The following is a 9450-nucleotide window of genomic DNA, read 5'->3' on the forward strand; positions in this document are numbered from 1 at the left end:
GATGGACACATGACATTATGCATTCGTCAAAACCATAGACTGTACAACACAAAGAGTAAACCCTAATGTAAACCGTGGACTTTAGTTAATAATAATGCATCAATATTTGTTCATCGATGTTACAAATGTACCACACTAATGCAACATATTCATAATAGGAGAAACTGGGAGTAGAGGAGGCATGAACAACTGTCTGTACTTTCTGGGGAATTTTTCTGTAAACCTGAAACTACTAAAAAATAAGTCTATTTTAAAAAAAAAGAAAGAAAATGGGTAAAATTAATTTTAATAATATACTCAGTTTTACAGTTCCAAAGTATTATTTCGACATGTAATCAATATTTTTTTAAGTATCGAGAAAATTGTATACTTTTGTTCATACTAAATATTTGTAATCCATTAGCCAAATTTCAAGTACTTAATAGTCACATCTGGCTAATAGCTACCATAGTTGACAGTGCAGGTGTAGATAAATTATGTCTTAATTGTTAGGATACAGGTGTTTACGGATGTAATAAAAGTGGGGGGAGGGGTATTTAAGGCAACCTCTGTGGGACAAGAAAGGCTTCAGAGTGAGGAGAGGGCTGAGTTGGGAATTGAAGGAGTCAGGAATTATCTATTAAGCACAAAACACCAGGCAGAGCCAAGGCAAGGGTCAAGGGTAAGCCCTGACTGACTCAGTCAGTAAAGATTTAATGAGCCACAGTTAGATCCAGGAAGCTTATTACTTACACTGACAGTGAAAGAAAGAATAGCTAAAAATACCAGTTCCCTGGGTCTTTGTCCTACACACCAAAAAGGGTGACAGGAAAACAAAAAGGTGCTGGCTGACTGCTATATGAGTTGTGGGATACCCTACTGCTGAGGACTCAATTCTAGACTGTGGCTAAGTGGTGTTATACAGCTGTTCTCCGAAGGAGATAGGACAGAAAGCCTCATACTTCATCAGAGGTGATGAGAAACTGTCTCCCAACAGCCTCCCAGGGAAATAGGGAAGCAAGTGAGAGATGACCTCATAGCTTCTTCTCACAAGCCTCTCATCCTTTCAAGTCCTGGAAAGAACAAAAGGCATTCTGCCATGACTCAGATTAGCCGTGGCTCAAGCTTTTGCCTGCATGATCTATGTGGATATATGCAAGGTTGCCAGGGAGCCATGGTAGAGATATTCCCCTACATTGTTGAGAAAGAGAAAGAAGAGAGGACATCTAAGAAAATATAACAGCATGCAGAAAGGCAAAAGGGTGCAATCTCTGGCTAGAATCCGATGGCATGTGGCAGAAGTATGACAGAGGAGACTTGAAACTTAGGCACAGATTAGCCTTGACAGGTCTTGTAAAGCCTAGTGAGAGTTTTCTATCTAAAGGAGTTTCAGGAGAGAAGGATTGGATCACATTTAGATATTAGAAAGGACCCTCTGACAGCAGTGTAAAGGAGGACTGAAATGGACCTGGATTCAAGGTGAAGCTGGGGCTGCTGGAATAGACATCTTGGGGACCAGTGAGAGCAAAGCATCATCCGTTTGCATAGTGCCCTTTTATGGTTGAAAAGAAACACTCACCAATCCATAGAACGCGGTCCCCATAAGTAGGGAGGGAAGGCAAAGGGCTCAGTGCCACATGCCCCCTGTTCCATTTGTCAGTAATCCAATTCTGCCGCCCTCCTTTTCATGTTGTAAATTTCGACCTTGTCAGGATTGCTTCCTCCCCGTTTTTTGCTAAGTGGAATTCCGTCACTTGGTCTTGAAAAATGAGAGTCTGAAAGACTGGTGAAAAGGCTTTCAGGAAGACAAGAAGGAAACAGTGTTGCCTGTTCCCTTACCCTACAGAAAAGCTCGTACTATTACGTGTCATGAAAATGTTATTGCTAATAGAGTACTCTGGCAAACATCCAGACTCCAAATCTCGGTCTGCCTGCCCATGCCCTAGGCCTTTGCTAAAATGTTTCCTTCTCGCTGCAGCCTTTTCTGACGACTTGATTTAAAATTGTAATCTTCCCGGGCCCCCCGGCAACATACTCTAACTCCCTGCAATGCTTTATCATAATCTAACATATATTTTACTTATTTTATTTTCTGTTTATTTCCACTAAAATATAAGCTCCATGAGCTCCTGAGTACTGTATTCTCTGTACTGTAATAACTGGCCACATGGTTATTAAATTTTCAAAAAAAGTATATATATCTTGTGATTCCATTTATATGAAGCTCCAAAACAGGAAAAATTATTTAATGATGATAGACAATAGTGATGACCTTTGTGGAAGGGGATAATAACAGGTAGAGGGTATGACAGGGCTTTCTCTGGTGCTAATACTATCTCGATTCGGGTAGTGGTTACACAGATGTGTGCTGTGTTCTTATGACTTCTGTACTTTTCTACATCTGTTATATGTCAACTAAAAGTTTATCTAAAGAAGTTGGGAAGAAGACACATCTACCTAGCAGCTGCTTTTTCTGTCTTTCTGTTTTTTTGTGCTTGGTTTTTTGTCTTTATTGCACCACCATTTCTAGATGGCTGCCGCCCCTTGAGGCATTACTTCTGTGTTCCCAGCAGGGAAAGGACTGAAAAGTGAAGGGGTGAAGGGCTTTCTCTTGGTGAGATTTTGCTTTTCATTATGAAAGAAAGCCCTCCTGGGGACTTATGCTTACCCGTCACTGGGTTACATGGTTACCCCTGTGGTAGGTGTTCAGCTGTGCAGCCTCTATACCAGAGAGATATTAGATGTGGGTTTTTCAGGAATCAACTTATATTATCTCTACATATCGAAAAGAAATTTGAGGACAATGCTAATACAAGTGAGTATTTGTAATGTAAATGTAATGTAAGAGGAAAATACCAGGACCCCAAACACTTCAAAGCACACATCATTAACTAACCCCACATTTGTAGTATATATATTATACCCCAAAACTCCTTCATGCTCTTTACTTCCAACTGGTGCTTTGGATTGGTATTTCAATCAGGTCTCCTCTGATCAGGAGAACTGGACCAGATGTAAGCATCCATACTTCACATACAAGGCTTAAAGACAGGCAAGTGTGACCCTCACTACTCTTTCCTCTGAACACACCCAGATTCTTGCATGACTTCTCATGTTCTCCCAGGCCCACCATATGCTACAAATGCTAGTGAAAGGAATCAAAGAGCATAGTGCAAGAAAGATTTAGGAGAGAGCCCACAGAGGGATGTAAGAGAAAGATTAAATGAATCAATTTAATTTGTTTCTAGATTTGATACATTTGTTTCTTACTCAACTTGCTTCTGAAAGTGTTCAAGATGGATTCAATTTTACTTGTAATGTATATCTCTCCCACAACCAAATTAAGCCCGAAGCCATTGTCTTAAATTTTTATGTGATTGAGGGTTGCACTTTATATTTGTCTTATATCTAAATTCTTCTTCCAGAAGACTAATGTGGCAGAAGGAGTGGGAACACTTCAACTCCCCTTAGAGGTTAAATCTTGTGACCCACACTACCAGTCATGTATTCTTCCTGGAGTTAACCCAGTGTATTTATAAGTTTACAGTCTTTTCTGGCTGTTGTTTTTCCCTATTAGGATTATTCCTGAACACCTCCTGCACCTTCATGAGAATTATTTCCAGTTTTTTTTCCTCCAGCCTCAAAGTCATTTAACAATGCTGTTTGATATTGCTTAGAAGCCATTGAAATGTTTCAAGTGACCTTAGCCCACCTTATACACTAAATGTAGCAGTCACCCCTGGACTATTCCTAATTCTCAAAATATTACTGGCTCTGTTGTCCTACTACATTAATGGTACCATGTTTATAGTTAACATCAATTAATTACTATGTGTCAGGCAGTATGCTGAGTACCTTGACAGACATTAATCAATTTGATCCTCACATAACCCTATTTAGTAGATGCTACTACTATTCTCATTTTATAGATTAGAAAACACAGAGGTTAAGTAACTAGCTCCAGTCAATTCACCCAGAGGTGATTCGAATCCATAAAGTCTGGCTCCAAAGAGAGAGTACTTCCCTCTACCCCATCTTTGCCCCAAAGTAATATCATCTTAATCCAAATAATATATAATTATCTAATATTTACTCCATTCCATAAAATGTAAAGCTTCAAACCCTATCTAATGTTCAAGCCTGCTAACCACCTATTGTATTTTTTTTTTTTTATTAGCTGACTATACGTAAAAAACTCCCCTCCTGATTATCTTCATATTCTTCTCAGAGGGTCACTGGTTGGAGTCTGGGTTTCTCTTTCAGTGGCCACAGCTGGGATACTCTGCCACAACCTCCAAAATTCTGTGACTTCAGCTCCAAGATTTTCTTATCAACCTTCTGTTTTCTGAAGTTAGTGACATAAGAATGTGCTAGCTCTGGGACTTCCCTGGTGGTCCAGTGGTCAAGACTCTGTGGTTCCACTGCAGGGGGCACAGGTTCAATCCTCGATCAGAGAACTAAGATCCCCGCACGCCCAAAACAAACAAACAAACAAACAATGCTAGCCCCATACCCACAGATTTTTGAGAACACAATCAGCCTTAGAAAAAATAGTAACAACTTTAACAGCTATTAATCTATGCATTGTTTCTCTTTGCAACTATATTTCCCATTCAAAAATTGAGTAACAGATTCCATTATAATTTTAATTTCTAGGACAATAATTCTCAAACAATTTTTCATCAACAGCACACCCGAAAGATAGTATCTACTTCTACCAGTAAGGTGGTTCATTACAATGATTTGAGGGAATGGAGATGAGTGAGAGGTAAGCAAAAATCTTTCTTAGGATGTGTAACCCCATGGAAAAGGTAGGGGAAAAAAAGAAAAAGAATTATTTAAAAATGTGTCCTAGTTGAAATGTGTACTCCCTTTCAAACTGAGAATCATCATCTGAATACTAAATCAGAGAATTAGTGCTTAAGTGAATCAGAGGAGCACACAGATCACTATAGAGATGAGAGTTCTGAGTTTCAAGTTCTGAGTTTCACCTTGTGTCAGGCATTTTGTGCAGTTCTTCAGAAACGACCACAAGTAAACGCCATAACACTTAGAAGATACATCCTCAAAAGAGATAAATTGTGAAACTAAGATTTCCATATACTTGGATTAAAAACAACAACTCTACTTAAGAAGACATCCTTCTTTCTCAGAGACCAGTACTTGTAAGATTTCTTCCTGTAAGAAAAATTGGAAATTTTCTGAAATGGACTCTAGTCTTCAGCCTTTTCTTCACGTCTCCTTCCACAACTTCTGTATATGTAGAGAATACCTGGAGCATGATAAAATAAACTGACTTTCAGGAAGTTACATTAAAAATGGATATAACTTCCAGTCCCGGGTATATATCCGAAGAAAACGAAAACATTAATTCGAAAAGATACATGCACTCCAATGTTCATAGCAGCATTAGCTACAATAGACAAGATATGGAAGCAACCTAAGTGTCCATCAACAGATGAATGGATAAAAGAGATGTAGTATATACATGCAACGGAATATTACTCAGCCACAAAAAAGAATGAAATTTTGCCATTGGCAACAACATGGATGGATTTGGAGTGTATTACGCTTAGTAAAATAAGCCAGATAGAGAAATGCAAGTATTGTATTTTATCACTTATATGTGGAATCTAAAAATTAAAGCAAACTAGTGAATATAACAAAAAAGAAACAGATTCACAGATGTAGAAAACAAACTAGTGGTTACCAGTAAGGAAAGGGAAGGGGGGAGGGGCATGATAGGGATAGGGAATTAGGAGGTACAAACTACTATGTATAAAATAAATAAGCTATAAGGATACATTGTACAGCACAGGGAATATAGCCAATATTTTATAATAACTATAAATGGATTATAATCTTTAAAAATTGTGAATCACTATGTTGCACACCTGAAATTTATATAATATTGTTAATCAATTATACCTCAATAAAAAAAAAGAGAAAGAAAAAAAATTTTTTTAATTTTTTAAATGGCTGGATCAAGTCAAAGATAACCAAAGCCCTCCCAAGGAAACAGAATGGTTCTAGGGTCAGTAGCACTTGAGTCTAAACCCTTAAAGAATATGTCCATCAGAAGAGGTTGTGATCATAAAGGGTGCATAGAGAAAAGACAAAGCACCCAACACCAACACAAGTGATGTCCAGGGCAGTAGTGCTAGGCACACCCAACAGCTGTTCTATTAAGTAGGTGGCAATAAAAGGAAACACAATGTAGTATAGAGGTGAAGCAGACTGACTTTGCATCCTTCAAACCTAGGTTCAAATTCTGTCCCAGCAGTTGCTGCTTGTGATACTTTGAGCAGGTTATTCTGGGACATTCCAATTTTTTATCTATAAAATAAGACTAATAATACCTACTTCATAGGGTTTTTGTGAGATGAAATTATGAGATAAGGCATGTAAAATGTTTATCATGATGCCTGGCACAAGTATATACTCAATAAATATTATGAGTGTAGTAGACTGAATAAGAAGATGCACCCAAAGATTCCCTTCTCTCATGTACACCCTGTATAACCACCTCTCCTTGAGTGTGGCAGGAACCAGTGAATATGATGAAGTAATCACTTCCATGATTAAGATTCCTAATCAGTCGACTATAAGTTAACCAAAATGGAGATTATCCTCAATAGGCCAGGCACAATCAGGTGAGTCCTTTAAAATTAGGAGGATTCTCTTGCTGGTTTCAAAGACTAAGCAAACTGCCATTTTATGAGAGGAGGTGGCCATAGGCAAGAACCTGAGGGCAAGCTCTAGTTGCTGACAGTGGTCCTCGGCTGAAAACCAGCAAGAAAATGGGGACCTAACAGAGCTACATGGAAATAAATTCTGCCAATAGTCAGTGAGATTGGAAGAGGACCTCAGACCTCAGGTGAGACTATAGCCCTGGCTGATATCTTAATTTCATCATAGTGAGATCCTGACCAGTTGACCCAGTTAAACCATAATCAGACTCCTGACTCGTGGAAATAGTAAGAATAGATGTGTGTTGTTTTGAGTCACTAAGTTTGTGTCAATTTGTTATGCAACTATAGAAGATTAATACAAGTAGTATCTGTTGTTGTGATATTGTTACTATTACTATAATTAAAATCATATAACTATATTCCTGTTTCTGAATCTAGGCTCACCTCAACTTTCTGATAATGCTGGCATCTCCTATGGCTTGTTTATAAGCAGAGTGTGCTGGTCAAGCTAACAATTACAGAATATATTTGGTATTTACATTTCAAATCAATTTATTAGTAAAACCTGGGAGGTCACAGTTACTTACAGTAAGGAATAATTGAACTAATAAATACTCCATTTTTTTTTTTTTAACTTTTCTCCATCCCAGCCAGTGCAATCTCATTTGTATACTGATTAGAGCCGGAGGGCCACCAAGGAGGACTAGTTTTTTTGTTTGTTTGTTTGTTTGTTTTTCGGCCACACCGTGGGGCATGCGGGATCTTAGTTCCCCAACCAGGGATCAAACCCGAGCCCCCTGCAGTGGAAGTGCAGAGTCTTAACCACTGGACCACCAGGGAAGTTCCAAGGAGGATTAGTTTTAATCTTTGTGGTAGACAGCAATGGTCAACAAATATCCCACTTGTTATTCTAAAGGGTCCTACTTTCTATGCAATGAAGTGTGATTGAAATGACACTAATCACTTCTAGACTGAGGCAATAAAAAGCCCGTGAGCAACCTCCATTCTTTATCTTCTTTGGCCAAGCCATCCAAGGAGACCACATGTGCCAGATGATGCAGGTACAAGATGGTGAAGCCATCATCAGCCTAGGTCCCTGAGTAACTAAGTGAAGCAATACCCATATCAATCCTCACTGAAAATGCAGCATAAACAAGAAACAAATTTTTATTACTTGAGTATCTAAGATTTCAGAGTTAATTTGTCACAACAGCAAAACCTAGACTATACTAACAGATAGGTTAAATAAGTAGAAATGGATTAGGAAGGATCACTCATTTAGAGGTTTTTTTTCTCTGCCCTCTGTGTATCTCTCTTCTCTTCTTTATCTAATGTGGATGGTTTAATAATATTAAGACCCATGGGACTTCCTGCTTGCCTGACTCCTTTCTCACTAGTAGGTACACCATATAAGAAGCTAAAGTTTGATCCTTCAGATTCATTCATCCTCCATGATAGCATGGTTGAAGCCATAACATACAAGAAAAGGTATCAGTTTGGCTATCACATTTCATGTGTCAAAACTAAGGGTAGGCAGCAGCAACTATATCAGCAACTGATGACTGGAAGAGATGAGAAGACTTAGGGATCTTGGCTATATTTCCTTTAGAACTGACAACCAGAAGCCATCCTTATCTTGTTCATGACTTTTAAAGGCAATTTTCTAAATGTTTCACCATTAAGCATGACATGAGCTCTTGGTCAAAGTAGATATTATGATTTTTAAGTAAGCATTTTTCTTTCTGAGTTTCCTTAGAAATATCCTCAGGAAGTAACTCTTTTTGGACTCAATGGGAAGGATCATAAGACTGTTCTCCAGGGCTTCCCTGGTGGCGCAGTGGTTAGGAATCCCCCTGTCAATGCAGGGGACACGAGTTCGAGCCCTGGTCCAAGAAGATCCCACATGCCGCAGAGCAACTAAGTCCGTGCACCACAACAACTGAGCCTGCACGCTAGAGCCCGCAAGCCACAACTACTGAGCCCGTGTGCCACAACTAGTGAAGCCCGCATGCCACAACTATTGAAGCCCACGCGCCTAGAGCCTGTGCTCTGCAACAAGAGAACCCACAGCAATGAGAAGCCCACACACCGCAAGGAAGAGTAGCCCCCGCTCACGGCAACTAGAGAAAGCCTGAGCACAGCAGCGAAGACCAAACACAGCCAAAAATAAATAAATTAATTAAATTAAATTAAAAAAAAAAAAGATGGTTCTCCCTTGACAGTTTGAAGTGATAAATTATATTAATAGATTTCCTAAGCTTGAATCATCTATATTTCCTGGAATAAACTCTACTTGGTCATGATAGATGATAATTTTTAATGCAGAGTTGAATTCAACATGCTAATATTTTGCTTATAATCTATACATATATATTTCTAAATGATACTGACCTAGAGTTTGTTTTGGTTTTTTTTTGGTCAAGTTTTGGTATCAAGGTTTTCCAGTTTCAAAAACTTTTCCAGTTTTAAATTTGGATAGTTTTCTCCTTTTTGCTACACCATGTAATATACTATGTAGTATAAGCATTATATGTCTTTTTAAGTTTTAAATAATTGGCCAACCAGCCATCTTACTCCAAATATATGCTAGAATAATTATTTTATTATATTATCAAGTTCCCTGTATTTTTCTAATTATATATATTTTTTAATTCCTGATTCAAATTTGGCAATTTATACTTTTCCAGAAAATTATCCTTTTTATTAAGGTTTTCCACTGTATTAAAACTTTTACTCTTTTTATTATCTTTCTTAATTTTAATTTTGGTGATTTTTTAAA

The sequence above is a fragment of the Balaenoptera acutorostrata genome, chromosome 4 (assembly GCF_949987535.1).
Source record: "Balaenoptera acutorostrata chromosome 4, mBalAcu1.1, whole genome shotgun sequence".
Classification (NCBI taxonomy): Eukaryota; Metazoa; Chordata; class Mammalia; order Artiodactyla; family Balaenopteridae; genus Balaenoptera; species Balaenoptera acutorostrata.